Below are 21,066 nucleotides of genomic sequence, written 5' to 3' on the forward strand. Positions count from 1 at the left end.
AGTAGAGGCGTATGGTATGCCGGGTAGAGTAGAAATAAACACGTTAGACTAGATGCCTGGTAGAGGGGTATGGTATGCCGGGTAGAGTAGAAATAAACACGTTAGACTAGATGCCTGGTAGAGGGGTATGGTATGCCGGGTAGAGTAGAAATAAACACGTTAGACTAGATGCCTGGTAGAGGGGTATGGTATGGCGGGGAGCAGGTATAAACACATTAGACTAGATACCTGGTAGAGGGGTATGGTATGCCAGGTAGCGCAGGTATAAACACATTAGACTAGATGCCTGGTAGAGGTGTATGGTATGCAGGTAGAGCAGGTATAAACACATAAGACTAGATGCGCAGTAGAGGCGTATGGTATGCCGGGTAGAGTAGAAATAAACACATTAGACTAGATGCGCAGTAGAGGCGTATGGTATGCGGGGTAGAGGAGAAATAAACACGTTAGACTAGGGGCCTGGTAGAGGGGTATGGTATGCCGGGTAGAGCAGGTATAAACACATTACACTAGATGCCTGGTAGAGGGGTATGGTATGACGGATAGAGTAGAAATAAACACGTTAGACTAGATGCCTGGTAGAGGTGTATGGTATGCCGGGGAGCAGGTATAAACACATTAGACTATATGCGCAGTAGAGGCGTATGGTATGCCGGGTAGAGTAGAAATATACACGTTAGACTAGATGCCTGGTAGAGGGGTATGGTATGCCGGGTAGAGTAGAAATAAACACGTTAGACTAGATGCCTGGTAGAGGGGTATGGTATGACGGATAGAGTAGAAATAAACAAGTTAGACTAGATGCCTGGTAGAGGGGTATGGTATGCCGGGGAGCAGGTATAAACACATTAGACTAGATACCTGGTAGAGGGGTCTGGTATGCCGAGTAGAGCAGGTATAAACACGTTAGACTAGATGCCTGGTAGAGGGGTATGGTATGCCGGGTAGAGTAGAAATAAACACGTTAGACTAGATGCCTGGTAGAGGGGTATGGTATGCCATGTAGAGCAGGTATAAACACATTAGACTAGATGCGCAGTAGAGGCGTATGGTATGCTGGGTGGAGGAGAAATAAACACGTTAGACTAGATACCTGGGAGAGGCGTATCGTATGCCAGGTAGAGCAGGTATAAACACATTAGACTAGATGCACAGTAGAGGCGTATGGTATGCCGGGTAGAGTAGAAATAAACACGTTGGACTAGATGCCTGGTAGAGGGGTATGGTATACCGGGGAGCAGGTATAAACACATTAGACTAGATACCTGGGAGAGTCGTATGGTATGCCGGGGAGCAGGTATAAACACATTAGACTAGATGCGCAGTAGAGGCGTATGGTATGCCGGGTAGAGTAGAAATAAACACGTTAGACTCGATGCCTGGTACAGGCGTATGATATTCCGGGGAGAGAAGGAATAAACACTTTGTACTAGATATCTGCTGGAGATGTATGGTATGCCAGGGGAGCAGGTACAAACACATTACACTAGATACCTGGTTGAGGTGTATGCTATGCTGGTGAAGGGGGGAAGCAGGAATAACACAATAGTCTAGATACCTCGTAGAGGAGTATGGTATGATGGGAGGCGCAAGTATAAACACATTGGACTAGATACCTGGTAGAAGTGTATGTTATGCCGCGGGAAGCAGGTGTAACCACATGCCACTAGATACCTGGTAGAGGTGTATGGTATGTCAGGTAGTGCACAGATCAACACATTTGACTAGATACCTGGTAGAGGCGTATGGTATTCCAGGGGAGCAGGTATAAACACATTAGACTAGATACCTGATACAGGTATATGATATGCAGGGTGGAAGTGGCATGAATGCATTACACTAGATACCTGGTAGAGGCAAATGGTATGCAGGTGAGAGTAGGTGTGAACACAGTGGACTAGATACCTGCTAGAGGCGTATGGTATGCTGGGGAGAGCAGGAATAAACACTTTGTACTAGACACCTGCAAGATACATATGGTATGCCAGGTGGAGCAGGTATAACACATTAGGCTAGATACCTGGTAGAGGGGTATGGTATGCCAGGTAGAGGAGGTATAAACACATTAGACTCGTTACCTGGTAGAGGCGTATGGCATGCGGGGGGAGCAGGTATAACCACATTTGACTAGATACCTCGTCGAGGGGTATGGTATGCTGGGTAGAGGAGGTATAAGCACATTGGACTATATACCTGGTTGAGGCGTATGATATGCTGGGAAGAGCAGGTATAAACACATTAGACTAGATGCGCAGTAGAGGCGTATGGTATGCCGGGTAGAGAAGGTATAAACACATTAGACTAGATGCGCAGTAGAGGCGTATGGTATGCCGGGTAGAGTAGAAATAAACACGTTAGACTAGATGCCTGGTAGAGGGGTATGGTATGCCGGGGAGAAGGTATAAACACATTAGACTAGATGCCTGGTAGAGGGGTATGGTATGCCAGGTAGAACAGGTATAAACACATTAGACTAGATACCTGGTAGAGGTGTATGGTATGCCGGGTAGAGCAGGTATAAACACATTAGACTAGATGCGCAGTAGAGGCGTATGGTATGCCGGGTAGAGTAGAAATAAACACGTTAGACTAGATGCCTGGTAGAGGGGTATGGTATGCCTGGTAGCAGGTATAAACACATTAGACTAGATGGGCAGTAGAGGCGTATGGTATGCAGGGTAGAGTAGAAATAAACACGTTAGACTAGATGCCTGGTAGAGGGGTACGGTATGCCGGGGAGCAGGTATAAACACATTAGACTAGATGCGCAGTAGAGGCGTATGGTATGCCGGGTAGAGTAGAAATAAACACGTTAGACTAGATTCCTGGTAGAGGGGTATGGTATGCCGGGTAGAAGAGGAATAAACACGTTGGACTAGATGCCTGGTAGAGGTGTATGGTATGCCAGGTAGAGCAGGTATAAACACATTAGACTAGATACCTGGTAGAGGTGTATGGTATGCCGGGGAGCAGGTATCAACACATTAGACTAGATGCGCAGTAGAGGCGTATGGTATGCCGGGTAGAGTAGAAATAAACACGTTAGACTAGATGCCTGGTAGAGGGGTATGGTATGCCGGGCAGAGTAGAAATAAACACGTTAGACTAGATGCCTGGTAGAGGGGTATGGTATGCCGGGTAGAGTAGAAATAAACACGTTAGACTAGATGCCTGGTAGAGGGGTATGGTATGGCGGGGAGCAGGTATAAACACATTAGACTAGATACCTGGTAGAGGGGTATGGTATGCCAGGTAGCGCAGGTATAAACACATTAGACTAGATGCGCAGTAGAGGCGTATAGTATGCCGGGTAGAGTAGAAATAAACACGTTAGACTCGATGCCTGGTAGAGGTGTATGGTATGCCAGGTAGAGGAGGTATAAACACATTAGACTAGATGCCTGGTAGAGGTGTATGGTATGCAGGTAGAGCAGGTATAAACACATAAGACTAGATGCGCAGTAGAGGCGTATGGTATGCCGGGTAGAGTAGAAATAAACACATTAGACTAGATGCGCAGTAGAGGCGTATGGTATGCGGGGTAGAGTAGAAATAAACACGTTAGACTAGAGGCCTGGTAGACGGGTATGGTATGCCGGGTAGAGCAGGTATAAACACATTAGACTAGATGCGCAGTAGAGGCGTATGGTATGCCGGGTAGAGCAGGTATAAACACATTAGACTAGATGCACAGTAGAGGCGTATGGTATGCCGGGTAGAGTAGAAATAAACACGTTAGACTAGATGCCTGGTAGAGGTGTATGGTATGCCAGGTAGTGGAGGTATAAACACATTAGACTAGATGCCTGTTAGAGGTGTATGGTATGCAGGTAGAGCAGGTATAAACACATAAGACTAGATGCGCAGTAGAGGCGTATGGTATGCAGGGTAGAGTAGAAATAAACACATAAGACTAGATGCGCAGTAGAGGCGTATGGTATGCGGGGTAGAGTAGAAATAAATACGTTAGACTAGAGGCCTGGTAGAGGGGTATGGTATGCCTGGTAGAGCAGGTATAAACACATTAGACTAGATGCGCAGTAGATGCGTATGGTATGCCGGGTAGAGTAGAAATAAACACGTTAGACTAGATGCCTGGTAGAGGGGTACGGTATGCCGGGGAGCAGGTATAAACACATTAGACTAGATGCGCAGTAGATGCGTATGGTATGCTGGGTAGAGTAGAAATAAACACGTTAGACTAGATGCCTGGTAGAGGGGTATGGTATGCCGGGTAGAAGAGGAATAAACACGTTGGACTAGATGCCTGGTAGAGGTGTATGGTATGCCAGGTAGAGCAGGTATAAACACATTAGACTAGATACCTGGTAGAGGTGTATGGTATGCCGGGGAGCAGGTATAAACACATTAGACTAGATGCGCAGTAGAGGCGTATGGTATGCCGGGTAGAGTAGAAATAAACACGTTAGACTAGATGCCTGGTAGAGGGGTATGGTATGCCGGGTAGAGTAGAAATAAACACGTTAGACTAGATGCCTGGTAGAGGGGTATGGTATGCCGGGTAGAGTAGAAATAAACACGTTAGACTAGATGCCTGGTAGAGGGGTATGGTATGGCGGGGAGCAGGTATAAACACATTAGACTAGATACCTGGTAGAGGGGTATGGTATGCCAGGTAAAGCAGGTATAAACACATTAGACTAGATGCGCAGTAGAGGCGTATAGTATGCCGGGTAGAGTAGAAATAAACACGTTAGACTCGATGCCTGGTAGAGGTGTATGGTATGCCAGGTAGAGGAGGTATAAACACATTAGACTAGATGCCTGGTAGAGGTGTATGGTATGCAGGTAGAGCAGGTATAAACACATAAGACTAGATGCGCAGTAGAGGCGTATGGTATGCCGGGTAGAGTAGAAATAAACACATTAGACTAGATGCGCAGTAGAGGCGTATGGTATGCGGGGTAGCGTAGAAATAAACACGTTAGACTAGAGGCCTGGTAGACGGGTATGGTATGCCGGGTAGAGCAGGTATAAACACATTAGACTAGATGCGCAGTAGAGGCGTATGGTATGCCGGGTAGAGCAGGTATAAACACATTAGACTAGATGCGCAGTAGAGGCGTATGGTATGCCGGGTAGAGTAGAAATAAACACGTTAGACTAGATGCCTGGTAGAGGTGTATGGTATGCCAGGTAGTGGAGGTATAAACACATTAGACTAGATGCCTGTTAGAGGTGTATGGTATGCAGGTAGAGCAGGTATAAACACATAAGACTAGATGCGCAGTAGAGGCGTATGGTATGCAGGGTAGAGTAGAAATAAACACATTAGACTAGATGCGCAGTAGAGGCGTATGGTATGCGGGGTAGAGTAGAAATAAATACGTTAGACTAGAGGCCTGGTAGAGTGGTATGGTATGCCGGGTAGAGCAGGTATAAACACATTAGACTAGATGCGCAGTAGAGGCATATGGTATGCCGGGTAGAGCAGGTATAAACACATTAGACTAGATGCGCAGTAGAGGCGTATGGTATGCTGGGTAGAGTAGAAATAATCACGTTAGACTAGATGCCTGGTAGAGGGGTATGGTATGCCAGGTAGAGCAGGTATAAACACATTAGACTAGATGCCTGGTAGAGGTGTATGGTATGCCGGGTAGAGCTGGTATATTCACATTAGAGTATATTCCTGGTAGAGGGGTATGGTATGCAGGTAGAGCAGGTATAAACACATTAGACTAGATGCGCAGTAGAGGCGTATGGTATGCCGGGTAGAGTAGAAATAAACACGTTGGACTAGATGCCTGGTAGAGGGGTACGGTATGCCAGGTAGAGTAGAAATAAACACGTTAGACTAGATGCCTGGTAGAGGGGTATGGTATGCCGGGTAGAGCAGGTATAAAAACGTTGGACTAGATGCCTGGTAGATGGGTATGGTATGCCTGGTAGAGTAGAAATAAACACGTTAGACTAGATGCCTGGTAGAGGGGTATGGTATGCCGGGTAGAGCAGGTATAAACACATTAGACTAGATGCCTGGTAGAGGTGTATGGTATGCCGGGTAGACCTGGTATATTCACATTATAGTAGATTCCTGGTAGAGGGGTATGGTATACAGGTAGAGCAGGTATAAACACATTAGACTAGATGCGCAGTAGAGACGTATGGTATGCCGGGTAGAGTAGAAATAAACATGTTGGACTAGATGCCTGGTAGAGGGGTACGGTATGCTGGGTAGAGTAGAAATAAACACATTAGACTAGATGCCTGGTAGAAGGGTATGGTATGCCGGGTAGAGCAGGTATAAACACATTAGACTCGATGCCTGGTAGAGGGGTATGGTATGCCGGGTAGAGCAGGTATAAGCACGTTAGACTAGATGCCTGGTAGAGGGGTATGGTATGCCGGGTAGAGCAGGTATAAACACATTAAACTCGATGCCTGGTAGAGGGGTATGGTATGCCGAGTAGAGCAGGTATAATCACATTAGACTAGATGCCTTGTAGAGGGGTATGGTATGCCTGGTAGAGTAGAAATAAACACATTAGACTAGATGCCTGGTAGAGGGGTATGGTATGCCGGGTAGAGCAGGTATAAACACATTAGACTCGATGCCTGGTAGAGGGGTATGGTATGCCGGGTAGAGCAGGTATAAACACATTAGACTCGATGCCTGGTAGAGGGGTATGGTATGCCGGGTAGAGCAGGTATAAGCACATTAGACTAGATGCCTGGTAGAGGGGTATGGTATGCCGGGTAGAGCAGGTATAAACACGTTAGACTAGATGCCTGGTAGAGGGCTATGGTATGCCGGGTAAAGTAGAAATAAACACGTTAGACTAGATGCCAGGTAGAGGGGTATGGTATGCCGGGTAGAGTAGAAATAAACACATTAGACTAGATGCCTGGTAGAGGGGTATGGTATGCCGGGGAGCAGGTATAAACACATTATTCTAGATACCTGGTAGAGGGGTATGGTATGCCGGGTAGAGCAGGTATAAACATGTTAGACTAGATGCCTGGTAGAGGGGTATTGTATGCCAGGTAGAGCAGGTATAAACACATTAGACTAGATGCGCAGTAGAGGCGTATGGTATGCAGGGTAGAGTAGAAATAAACACGTTAGACTAGATGCCTGGTAGAGGGGTACGGTATGCCGGGCAGCAGGTATAAACACATTAGACTAGATGCGCAGTAGAGGCGTATGGTATGCCGGGTAGAGTAGAAATAAACACGTTAGACTAGATGCCTGGTAGAGGGGTATGGTATGCCTGGTAGAAGAGGAAGAAACACGTTGGACTAGATGCCTGGTAGAGGTGTATGGTATGCCAGGTAGAGCAGGTATAAACACATTAGACTAGATACCTGGTAGAGGTGTATGGTATGCCGGGTAGCAGGTATAAACACATTAGACTAGATGCGCAGAAGAGGCGTATGGTATGCCGGGTAGAGTAGAAATAAACACGTTAGACTAGATGCCTGGTAGAGGGGTATGGTATGCCGGGTAGAGTAGAAATAAACACGTTAGACTAGATGCCTGGTAGAGGGGTATGGTATGGCGGGGAGCAGGTATAAACACATTAGACTAGATACCTGGTAGAGGGGTATGGTATGCCAGGTAGCGCAGGTATAAACACATTAGACTAGATGCGCAGTAGAGGCGTATAGTATGCCGGGTAGAGTAGAAATAAACACGTTAGACTCAATGCCTGGTAGAGGTTTATGGTATGCCAGGTAGAGGAGGTATAAACACATTAGACTAGATGCCTGGTAGAGGTGTATGGTATGCAGGTAGAGCAGGTATAAACACATAAGACTAGATGCGCAGTAGAGGCGTATGGTATGCCGGGTAGAGTAGAAATAAACACATTAGACTAGATGCGCAGTAGAGGCGTATGGTATGCGGGGTAGAGTAGAAATAAACACGTTAGACTAGAGGCCTGGTAGAGGGGTATGGTATGCCGGGTAGAGCAGGTATAAACACATTAGACTAGATGCGCAGTAGAGGCGTATGGTATGCCGGGTAGAGCAGGTATAAACACATTAGACTAGATGCGCAGTAGAGGCGTATGGTATGCTGGGTAGAGTAGAAATAAACACGTTAGACTAGATGCCTGGTAGAGGTGTATGGTATGCCAGGTAGAGGAGGTATAAACACATTAGACTAGATGCCTGGTAGAGGTGTATGGTATGCAGGTAGAGCAGGTATAAACACATAAGACTAGATGCGCAGTAGAGGTGTATGGTATGCCGGGTAGAGTAGAAATAAACACATTAGACTAGATGCGCAGTAGAGGCGTATGGTATGCGGGGTAGAGTAAAAATAAATACGTTAGACTAGAGGCCTGGTAGAGGGGTATGGTATGCCGGGTAGAGCAGGTATAAACACATCAGACAAGATGCGCAGTGGAGGCATATGGTATGCCGGGTAGAGCAAGTATAAACACATTAGACTAGATGCGCAGTAGAGGCGTATGGTATGCCGGGTAGAGTAGAAATAATCACGTTAGACTAGATGCCTGGTAGAGGGGTATGGTATGCCAGGCAGAGCAGGTATAAACACATTAGACTAGATGTGCAGTAGAGGCGTATGGTATGCCGGGTAGAGTAGAAATAAACACATTAGACTAGATGCGCAGTAGAGGCGTATGGTATGCTGGGTAGAGCAGGTATAAACACATTAGACTAGATGCCTGGTAGAGGTGTATGGTATGCCGGGTAGAGCTGGTATATTCACATTAGAGAATATTCCTGGTAGGGGGGTATGGTATGCAGGTAGAGCAGGTATAAACACATTAGACTAGATGCGCAGTAGAGGCGTATGGTATGCCGGGTAGAGTAGAAATAAACACGTTGGACTAGATGCCTGGTAGAGGGGTACGGTATGCCGGGTAGAGTAGAAATAAACACGTTAGACTAGATGCCTGGTAGAGGGGTATGGTATGCCGGGTAGAGCAGGTATAAAAACGTTGGACTAGATGCCTGGTAGAGGGGTATGGTATGCCGGGTAGAGTAGAAATAAACACGTTAGACTAGATGCCTGGTAGAGGGGTATGGTACGCCGGGTAGAGCAGGTATAAACACATTAGACTAGATGCCTGGTAGAGATGTATGGTATGCCGGGTAGAGCTGGTATATTCACATTATAGTAGATTCCTGGTAGAGGGGTATGGTATGCCGGGTAGAGCAGGTATAAGCACATTAGACTAGATGCCTGGTAGAGGGGTATGGTATGCCGGGTAGAGCAGGTATAAACACATTAGACTCGATGCCTGGTAGAGGGGTATGGTATGCCGGGTAGAGCAGGTATAAGCACATTAGACTAGCTGCCTTGTAGAGGGGTATGGTATGCCGGGTAGAGTAGAAATAAACACGTTAGACTAGATGCCTGGTAGAGGGGTATGGTATGCCGGGTAGAGCAGGTATAAACACATTAGACTCGATGCCTGGTAGAGGGGTATGGTATGCCGGGTGGAGCAGGTATAAACTCATTAGACTCGATGCCTGGTAGAGGGGTATGGTATGCCGGGTAGAGCAGGTATAAGCACATTAGACTAGATGCCTGGTAGAGGGGTATGGTATGCCGGGTAGAGCAGGTATAAACAAGTTAGACTAGATACCTGGTAGTGGGCTATGGTATGCCGGGTAGAGTAGAAATAAACACGTTAGACTAGATGCCTGGTAGAGGGGTATGGTATGCCGGGTAGAGTAGAAATAAACACGTTAGACTAGATGCCTGGTAGAGGGGTATGGTATGCCAGGTAGAGCAGGTATAATACATAAGACTAGATGCCTGGTAGAGGGGTATGGTATGCCGGGTAGAGTAGAAATAAACACGTTAGACTAGATGCCTGGTAGAGGGGTATGGTATGCTGGGTAGAGTAGAAATAAACACGTTAGACTAGATGCCTGGTAGAGGGGTATGGTATGCCGGGTAGAGTAAAAATAAACACGTTAGACTAGCTGCCTGGTAGAGGGCTATGGTATGCCGGGTAGAGTAGAAATAAACACGTTAGACTAGATGCCTGGTAGAGGGGTATGGTATGCCGGGTAGAGTAGAAATAAACACGTTAGACTAGATGCCTGGTAGAGGGGTATGGTATGCCGGGTAGAGTATAAATAAACACGTTAGACTAGATGCCTGGTAGAGGGGTATGGTATGCCAGGTAGAGCAGGTATAATACATAAGACTAGATGCCTGGTAGAGGGGTATGGTATGCCGGGTAGAGTAGAAATAAACACGTTAGACTAGATGCCTGGTAGAGGGGTATGGTGTGCCGGGTAGAGTAGAAATAAACACATTAGACTAGATGCCTGGTAGAGGTGTATGGTATGCCAGGTAGAGCAGGTATAAACACATTAGACTAGAGGCCTGGTAGAGGCATATGGTATGCCGGGTAGAGTAGAAATAAACATGTTAGACTAGATGCCTGGTAGAGGTGTATGGCATGCCAGGTAGAGCAGGTATAAGCACATTAGACTAGATGCCTGGTAGAGGTGTATGGTATGCCGGGGAGCAGGTATAAACACATTAGACTAGATGCGCAGTAGAGGCGTATGGTATGCCGGGTAGAGTAGAAATAAACACGTTAGACTAGATGCCTGGTAGAGGGGTATGGTATGCCGGGTAGAGTAGAAATAAACACATTAGACTAGATGCCTGGTAGAGGGGTATGGTATGCCGGGTAGAGTAGAAATAAACACGTTAGACTAGATTCCTGGTAGAGGGGTATGGTATGGCGGGGAGCAGGTATAAACACATTAGACTAGATACCTGGTAGAGGGGTATGGTATTCCAGGTAGCGCAGGTATAAACACATTAGACTAGATGCCTGGTAGAGGTGTATGGTATGCCAGGTAGAGGAGGTATAAACACATTAGACTAGATGCCTGGTAGAGGTGTATGGTATGCAGGTAGAGCAGGTATAAACACATTAGACTAGATGCCCAGTAGAGGCGTATGGTATGCCGGGTAGAGTAGAAATAAACACGTTAGACTAGATGCCTGGTATAGGTGTATGGTATGCAGGTAGAGCACGTATAAACACATAAGACTAGATGCGCAGTAGAGGCGTATGGTATGCCGGGTAGAGCAGGTATAAACACATTAGACTAGATGCGCAGTAGAGGCGTATGGTATGCCGGGTAGAGTAGAAATAAACATGTTAGACTAGATGTCTGGTAGAGGTGTATGGTATGCCAGGTAGAGGAGGTATAAACACATTAGACTAGATGCCTGGTAGAGGTGTATGGTATGCAGGTAGAGCAGGTATAAACACATAAGACTAGATGCGCAGTAGAGGCGTATGGTATGCCGGGTAGAGTAGAAATAAACACGTTAGACTAGATGCCTGGTAGAGGGGTATGGTATGCCAAGTAGAGTAGAAATAAACACGTTAGACTAGATGCCTGGTAAAGGGGTATGGTATGCCGGGTAGAGCAGGTATAAACACATTAGACTAGATGCGCAGTAGAGGAGTATGATGTGCGGGGTAGAGCAGGTATAAACACATTAGACTAGATGCCTGGTAGAGGTGTATGGTATGCCAGGTAGAGGAGGTATAAACACATTAGACTAGATGCCTGGTAGAGGTGTATGGTATGCAGGTAGAGCAGGTATAAACATAAGACTAGATGCGCAGTAGAGGCGTATGGTATGCCGGGTAGAGTAGAAATAAACACGTTAGACTAGATGCCTGGTAGAGGGGTATGGTATGCCAGGTAGAGCAGGTATAATACATAAGACTAGATGCCTGTTAGAGGGGTATGGTATGCTGGGTAGAGTAGAAATAAACACGTTAGACTAGATGCCTGGTAGAGGGGTACTTTATGCCGGGTGGAGTAGAAATAAACACATTAGACTAGATGCCTGGTAGAGGTGTATAGTATGCCAGGTAGAGCATGTACAAACACATTAGACTAGAGGCCTGGTAGAGGCGTATGGTATGCCGGGTAGAGTAGAAATAAACACGTTAGACTAGATGCCTGGTAGAGGTGTATGGTATGCCAGGTAGAGCAGGTATAAGCACATTAGACTAGATGCCTGGTAGAGGCGTATAGTATGCAGGTAGAGCAGGTATAAACACATTAGACTAGATGCGCAGTAGAGGCGTATGGTATGCCGGGTAGGGTAGAAATAAACACGTTAGACTCGATGCCTGGTAGAGGGGTATGGTAGAGTAGAAATAAACACGTTAGACTAGATGCCTGGTAGAGGTGTATGGTATGCCAGGCAGAGCAGGTATAAGCACATTAGACTAGATATCTGGTAGAGGTGTATCGTATGCCAGGGAGCAGGTATAAACACATTAGACTAGATGTGCAGTAGAGGCGTATGGTATGCCGGGTAGAGTAGAAATAAACACGTTAGACTAGATGCCTGGTAGAGGGGTATGGTATGCCGGGTAGAGTAGAAATAAACACATTAGACTAGATGCCTGGTAGAGGGGTATGGTATGCCGGGTAGAGTAGAAATAAACACTTTAGACTAGATGCCTGGTAGAGGGGTATGGTAGGGCGGGGAGCAGGTATAAACACATTAGACTAGATACCTGGTAGAGGGGTATGGTATGCCAGGTAGCACAGGTATTAACACATTAGACTAGATGCCTGGTAGAGGTGTATGGTATGCCAGGTAGAGGAGGTATAAACACATTAGACTAGATGCCTGGTAGAGGTGTATGGTATGCAGGTAGAGCAGGTATAAACACATTAGACTAGATGCCCAGTACAGGCGTATGGTATGCCGGGTAGAGTAGAAATAAACACGTTAGACTCGATGCCTGGTAGAGGTGTATGGTATGCCAGGTAGAGGAGGTATAAACCCATTAGACTAGATGCCTGGTAGAGGTGTATGGTCTGCAGGTAGAGCAGGTATAAACACATAAGACTAGATGCGCAGTAGAGGCGTATGGTATGCCGGGTAGGGTAGAAATAAACACATTAGACTAGATGCGCAGTAGAGGCATATGGTATGTGGGGTAGAGTAGAAATAAACATGTTAGACTAGAGGCCTGGTAGAGGGGTATGGTATGCCGGGTAGAGCAGGTATAAACACATTAGACTAGATGCACAGTAGAGGCGTATGGTATGCCGGTTAGAGCAGGTATAAACACATTAGACTAGATGCACAGTAGAGGCGTATGGTATGCCGGGTAGAGTAGAAATAAACACGTTAGACTAGATGCCTGGTAGAGGTGTATGGTATGCCAGGTAGAGGAGGTATAAACACATTAGACTAGATGCCTGGTAGAGGTGTATGGTATGCAGGTAGAGCAGGTATAAACACATAATACCAGATGCGCAGTAGAGGCGTATGGTATGCCGGGTAGAGTAGAAATAAACACATTAGACTAGATGCGCAATAGAGGCGTATGGTATGCGGGGTAGAGTAGAAATAAACACGTTAGACTAGAGGCCTGGTAGAGGGGTATGGTATGCCGGGTAGAGCAGGTATAAACACATTAGACTAGATGCGCAGTAGAGGCATATGGTATGCCGGGTAGAGCAGGTATAAACACATTAGACTAGATGCGCAGTAGAGGCGTATGGTATGCCGGGTAGAGTAGAAATAATCATGTTAGACTAGATGCCTGGTAGAGGGGTATGGTATGCCAGGTAGAGCAGGTATAAACACATTAGACTAGATGCGCAGTAGAGGCGTATGGAATGCCGGGTAGAGCAGGTATAAACACATTAGACTTGATGCCTGGTAGAGGGGTATGGTATGCCGGGTGGAGCAGGTATAAACTCATTAGACTCGATGCCTGGTAGAGGGGTATGGTATGCCGGGTAGAGCAGGTATAAGCACATTAGACTAGATGCCTGGTAGAGGGGTATGGTATGCCGGGTAGAGCAGGTATAAACAAGTTAGACTAGATACCTGGTAGTGGGCTATGGTATGCCGGGTAGAGTAGAAATAAACACGTTGGACTAGATGCCTGGTAGAGGGGTACGGTATGCTGGGTAGAGTAGAAATAAACACATTAGACTAGATGCCTGGTAGAAGGGTATGGTATGCCGGGTAGAGCAGGTATAAACACATTAGACTCGATGCCTGGTAGAGGGGTATGGTATGCCGGGTAGAGCAGGTATAAGCACGTTAGACTAGATGCCTGGTAGAGGGGTATGGTATGCCGGGTAGAGCAGGTATAAACACATTAAACTCGATGCCTGGTAGAGGGGTATGGTATGCCGAGTAGAGCAGGTATAATCACATTAGACTAGATGCCTTGTAGAGGGGTATGGTATGCCTGGTAGAGTAGAAATAAACACATTAGACTAGATGCCTGGTAGAGGGGTATGGTATGCCGGGTAGAGCAGGTATAAACACATTAGACTCGATGCCTGGTAGAGGGGTATGGTATGCCGGGTAGAGCAGGTATAAACACATTAGACTCGATGCCTGGTAGAGGGGTATGGTATGCCGGGTAGAGCAGGTATAAGCACATTAGACTAGATGCCTGGTAGAGGGGTATGGTATGCCGGGTAGAGCAGGTATAAACACGTTAGACTAGATGCCTGGTAGAGGGCTATGGTATGCCGGGTAAAGTAGAAATAAACACGTTAGACTAGATGCCAGGTAGAGGGGTATGGTATGCCGGGTAGAGTAGAAATAAACACATTAGACTAGATGCCTGGTAGAGGGGTATGGTATGCCGGGGAGCAGGTATAAACACATTATTCTAGATACCTGGTAGAGGGGTATGGTATGCCGGGTAGAGCAGGTATAAACATGTTAGACTAGATGCCTGGTAGAGGGGTATTGTATGCCAGGTAGAGCAGGTATAAACACATTAGACTAGATGCGCAGTAGAGGCGTATGGTATGCAGGGTAGAGTAGAAATAAACACGTTAGACTAGATGCCTGGTAGAGGGGTACGGTATGCCGGGCAGCAGGTATAAACACATTAGACTAGATGCGCAGTAGAGGCGTATGGTATGCCGGGTAGAGTAGAAATAAACACGTTAGACTAGATGCCTGGTAGAGGGGTATGGTATGCCTGGTAGAAGAGGAAGAAACACGTTGGACTAGATGCCTGGTAGAGGTGTATGGTATGCCAGGTAGAGCAGGTATAAACACATTAGACTAGATACCTGGTAGAGGTGTATGGTATGCCGGGTAGCAGGTATAAACACATTAGACTAGATGCGCAGAAGAGGCGTATGGTATGCCGGGTAGAGTAGAAATAAACACGTTAGACTAGATGCCTGGTAGAGGGGTATGGTATGCCGGGTAGAGTAGAAATAAACACGTTAGACTAGATGCCTGGTAGAGGGGTATGGTATGGCGGGGAGCAGGTATAAACACATTAGACTAGATACCTGGTAGAGGGGTATGGTATGCCAGGTAGCGCAGGTATAAACACATTAGACTAGATGCGCAGTAGAGGCGTATAGTATGCCGGGTAGAGTAGAAATAAACACGTTAGACTCAATGCCTGGTAGAGGTTTATGGTATGCCAGGTAGAGGAGGTATAAACACATTAGACTAGATGCCTGGTAGAGGTGTATGGTATGCAGGTAGAGCAGGTATAAACACATAAGACTAGATGCGCAGTAGAGGCGTATGGTATGCCGGGTAGAGTAGAAATAAACACATTAGACTAGATGCGCAGTAGAGGCGTATGGTATGCGGGGTAGAGTAGAAATAAACACGTTAGACTAGAGGCCTGGTAGAGGGGTATGGTATGCCGGGTAGAGCAGGTATAAACACATTAGACTAGATGCGCAGTAGAGGCGTATGGTATGCCGGGTAGAGCAGGTATAAACACATTAGACTAGATGCGCAGTAGAGGCGTATGGTATGCTGGGTAGAGTAGAAATAAACACGTTAGACTAGATGCCTGGTAGAGGTGTATGGTATGCCAGGTAGAGGAGGTATAAACACATTAGACTAGATGCCTGGTAGAGGTGTATGGTATGCAGGTAGAGCAGGTATAAACACATAAGACTAGATGCGCAGTAGAGGTGTATGGTATGCCGGGTAGAGTAGAAATAAACACATTAGACTAGATGCGCAGTAGAGGCGTATGGTATGCGGGGTAGAGTAAAAATAAATACGTTAGACTAGAGGCCTGGTAGAGGGGTATGGTATGCCGGGTAGAGCAGGTATAAACACATCAGACAAGATGCGCAGTGGAGGCATATGGTATGCCGGGTAGAGCAAGTATAAACACATTAGACTAGATGCGCAGTAGAGGCGTATGGTATGCCGGGTAGAGTAGAAATAATCACGTTAGACTAGATGCCTGGTAGAGGGGTATGGTATGCCAGGCAGAGCAGGTATAAACACATTAGACTAGATGTGCAGTAGAGGCGTATGGTATGCCGGGTAGAGTAGAAATAAACACATTAGACTAGATGCGCAGTAGAGGCGTATGGTATGCTGGGTAGAGCAGGTATAAACACATTAGACTAGATGCCTGGTAGAGGTGTATGGTATGCCGGGTAGAGCTGGTATATTCACATTAGAGAATATTCCTGGTAGGGGGGTATGGTATGCAGGTAGAGCAGGTATAAACACATTAGACTAGATGCGCAGTAGAGGCGTATGGTATGCCGGGTAGAGTAGAAATAAACACGTTGGACTAGATGCCTGGTAGAGGGGTACGGTATGCCGGGTAGAGTAGAAATAAACACGTTAGACTAGATGCCTGGTAGAGGGGTATGGTATGCCGGGTAGAGCAGGTATAAAAACGTTGGACTAGATGCCTGGTAGAGGGGTATGGTATGCCGGGTAGAGTAGAAATAAACACGTTAGACTAGATGCCTGGTAGAGGGGTATGGTACGCCGGGTAGAGCAGGTATAAACACATTAGACTAGATGCCTGGTAGAGATGTATGGTATGCCGGGTAGAGCTGGTATATTCACATTATAGTAGATTCCTGGTAGAGGGGTATGGTATGCCGGGTAGAGCAGGTATAAGCACATTAGACTAGATGCCTGGTAGAGGGGTATGGTATGCCGGGTAGAGCAGGTATAAACACATTAGACTCGATGCCTGGTAGAGGGGTATGGTATGCCGGGTAGAGCAGGTATAAGCACATTAGACTAGCTGCCTTGTAGAGGGGTATGGTATGCCGGGTAGAGTAGAAATAAACACGTTAGACTAGATGCCTGGTAGAGGGGTATGGTATGCCGGGTAGAGCAGGTATAAACACATTAGACTCGATGCCTGGTAGAGGGGTATGGTATGCCGGATGGAGCAGGTATAAACTCATTAGACTCGATGCCTGGTAGAGGGGTATGGTATGCCGGGTAGAGCAGGTATAAGCACATTAGACTAGATGCCTGGTAGAGGGGTATGGTATGCCGGGTAGAGCAGGTATAAACAAGTTAGACTAGATACCTGGTAGTGGGCTATGGTATGCCGGGTAGAGTAGAAATAAACACGTTAGACTAGATGCCTGGTAGAGGGGTATGGTATGCCGGGTAGAGTAGAAATAAACACGTTAGACTAGATGCCTGGTAGAGGGGTATGGTATGCCAGGTAGAGCAGGTATAATACATAAGACTAGATGCCTGGTAGAGGGGTATGGTATGCCGGGTAGAGTAGAAATAAACACGTTAGACTAGATGCCTGGTAGAGGGGTATGGTATGCTGGGTAGAGTAGAAATAAACACGTTAGACTAGATGCCTGGTAGAGGGGTATGGTATGCCGGGTAGAGTAAAAATAAACACGTTAGACTAGCTGCCTGGTAGAGGGCTATGGTATGCCGGGTAGAGTAGAAATAAACACGTTAGACTAGATGCCTGGTAGAGGGGTATGGTATGCCGGGTAGAGTAGAAATAAACACGTTAGACTAGATGCCTGGTAGAGGGGTATGGTATGCCGGGTAGAGTATAAATAAACACGTTAGACTAGATGCCTGGTAGAGGGGTATGGTATGCCAGGTAGAGCAGGTATAATACATAAGACTAGATGCCTGGTAGAGGGGTATGGTATGCCGGGTAGAGTAGAAATAAACACGTTAGACTAGATGCCTGGTAGAGGGGTATGGTGTGCCGGGTAGAGTAGAAATAAACACATTAGACTAGATGCCTGGTAGAGGTGTATGGTATGCCAGGTAGAGCAGGTATAAACACATTAGACTAGAGGCCTGGTAGAGGCATATGGTATGCCGGGTAGAGTAGAAATAAACATGTTAGACTAGATGCCTGGTAGAGGTGTATGGCATGCCAGGTAGAGCAGGTATAAGCACATTAGACTAGATGCCTGGTAGAGGTGTATGGTATGCCGGGGAGCAGGTATAAACACATTAGACTAGATGCGCAGTAGAGGCGTATGGTATGCCGGGTAGAGTAGAAATAAACACGTTAGACTAGATGCCTGGTAGAGGGGTATGGTATGCCGGGTAGAGTAGAAATAAACACATTAGACTAGATGCCTGGTAGAGGGGTATGGTATGCCGGGTAGAGTAGAAATAAACACGTTAGACTAGATTCCTGGTAGAGGGGTATGGTATGGCGGGGAGCAGGTATAAACACATTAGACTAGATACCTGGTAGAGGGGTATGGTATTCCAGGTAGCGCAGGTATAAACACATTAGACTAGATGCCTGGTAGAGGTGTATGGTATGCCAGGTAGAGGAGGTATAAACACATTAGACTAGATGCCTGGTAGAGGTGTATGGTATGCAGGTAGAGCAGGTATAAACACATTAGACTAGATGCCCAGTAGAGGCGTATGGTATGCCGGGTAGAGTAGAAATAAACACGTTAGACTAGATGCCTGGTATAGGTGTATGGTATGCAGGTAGAGCACGTATAAACACATAAGACTAGATGCGCAGTAGAGGCGTATGGTATGCCGGGTAGAGCAGGTATAAACACATTAGACTAGATGCGCAGTAGAGGCGTATGGTATGCCGGGTAGAGTAGAAATAAACATGTTAGACTAGATGTCTGGTAGAGGTGTATGGTATGCCAGGTAGAGGAGGTATAAACACATTAGACTAGATGCCTGGTAGAGGTGTATGGTATGCAGGTAGAGCAGGTATAAACACATAAGACTAGATGCGCAGTAGAGGCGTATGGTATGCCGGGTAGAGTAGAAATAAACACGTTAGACTAGATGCCTGGTAGAGGGGTATGGTATGCCAAGTAGAGTAGAAATAAACACGTTAGACTAGATGCCTGGTAAAGGGGTATGGTATGCCGGGTAGAGCAGGTATAAACACATTAGACTAGATGCGCAGTAGAGGAGTATGATGTGCGGGGTAGAGCAGGTATAAACACATTAGACTAGATGCCTGGTAGAGGTGTATGGTATGCCAGGTAGAGGAGGTATAAACACATTAGACTAGATGCCTGGTAGAGGTGTATGGTATGCAGGTAGAGCAGGTATAAACATAAGACTAGATGCGCAGTAGAGGCGTATGGTATGCCGGGTAGAGTAGAAATAAACACGTTAGACTAGATGCCTGGTAGAGGGGTATGGTATGCCAGGTAGAGCAGGTATAATACATAAGACTAGATGCCTGTTAGAGGGGTATGGTATGCTGGGTAGAGTAGAAATAAACACGTTAGACTAGATGCCTGGTAGAGGGGTACTTTATGCCGGGTGGAGTAGAAATAAACACATTAGACTAGATGCCTGGTAGAGGTGTATAGTATGCCAGGTAGAGCATGTACAAACACATTAGACTAGAGGCCTGGTAGAGGCGTATGGTATGCCGGGTAGAGTAGAAATAAACATGTTAGACTAGATGCCTGGTAGAGGTGTATGGTATGCCAGGTAGAGCAGGTATAAGCACATTAGACTAGATGCCTGGTAGAGGCGTATAGTATGCAGGTAGAGCAGGTATAAACACATTAGACTAGATGCGCAGTAGAGGCGTATGGTATGCCGGGTAGGGTAGAAATAAACACGTTAGACTCGATGCCTGGTAGAGGGGTATGGTAGAGTAGAAATAAACACGTTAGACTAGATGCCTGGTAGAGGTGTATGGTATGCCAGGCAGAGCAGGTATAAGCACATTAGACTAGATACCTGGTAGAGGTGTATCGTATGCCAGGGAGCAGGTATAAACACATTAGACTAGATGTGCAGTAGAGGCGTATGGTATGCCGGGTAGAGTAGAAATAAACACGTTAGACTAGATGCCTGGTAGAGGGGTATGGTATGCCGGGTAGAGTAGAAATAAACACATTAGACTAGATGCCTGGTAGAGGGGTATGGTATGCCGGGTAGAGTAGAAATAAACACTTTAGACTAGATGCCTGGTAGAGGGGTATGGTAGGGCGGGGAGCAGGTATAAACACATTAGACTAGATACCTGGTAGAGGGGTATGGTATGCCAGGTAGCACAGGTATTAACACATTAGACTAGATGCCTGGTAGAGGTGTATGGTATGCCAGGTAGAGGAGGTATAAACACATTAGACTAGATGCCTGGTAGAGGTGTATGGTATGCAGGTAGAGCAGGTATAAACACATTAGACTAGATGCCCAGTACAGGCGTATGGTATGCCGGGTAGAGTAGAAATAAACACGTTAGACTCGATGCCTGGTAGAGGTGTATGGTATGCCAGGTAGAGGAGGTATAAACCCATTAGACTAGATGCCTGGTAGAGGTGTATGGTCTGCAGGTAGAGCAGGTATAAACACATAAGACTAGATGCGCAGTAGAGGCGTATGGTATGCCGGGTAGGGTAGAAATAAACACATTAGACTAGATGCGCAGTAGAGGCATATGGTATGTGGGGTAGAGTAGAAATAAACATGTTAGACTAGAGGCCTGGTAGAGGGGTATGGTATGCCGGGTAGAGCAGGTATAAACACATTAGACTAGATGCACAGTAGAGGCGTATGGTATGCCGGTTAGAGCAGGTATAAACACATTAGACTAGATGCACAGTAGAGGCGTATGGTATGCCGGGTAGAGTAGAAATAAACACGTTAGACTAGATGCCTGGTAGAGGTGTATGGTATGCCAGGTAGAGGAGGTATAAACACATTAGACTAGATGCCTGGTAGAGGTGTATGGTATGCAGGTAGAGCAGGTATAAACACATAATACCAGATGCGCAGTAGAGGCGTATGGTATGCCGGGTAGAGTAGAAATAAACACATTAGACTAGATGCGCAATAGAGGC

This window comes from Ambystoma mexicanum, chromosome 6p (assembly GCF_040938575.1).
Source record: "Ambystoma mexicanum isolate Mex_15411 chromosome 6p, UKY_AmexF1_1, whole genome shotgun sequence".
Taxonomy (NCBI): domain Eukaryota; kingdom Metazoa; phylum Chordata; class Amphibia; order Caudata; family Ambystomatidae; genus Ambystoma; species Ambystoma mexicanum.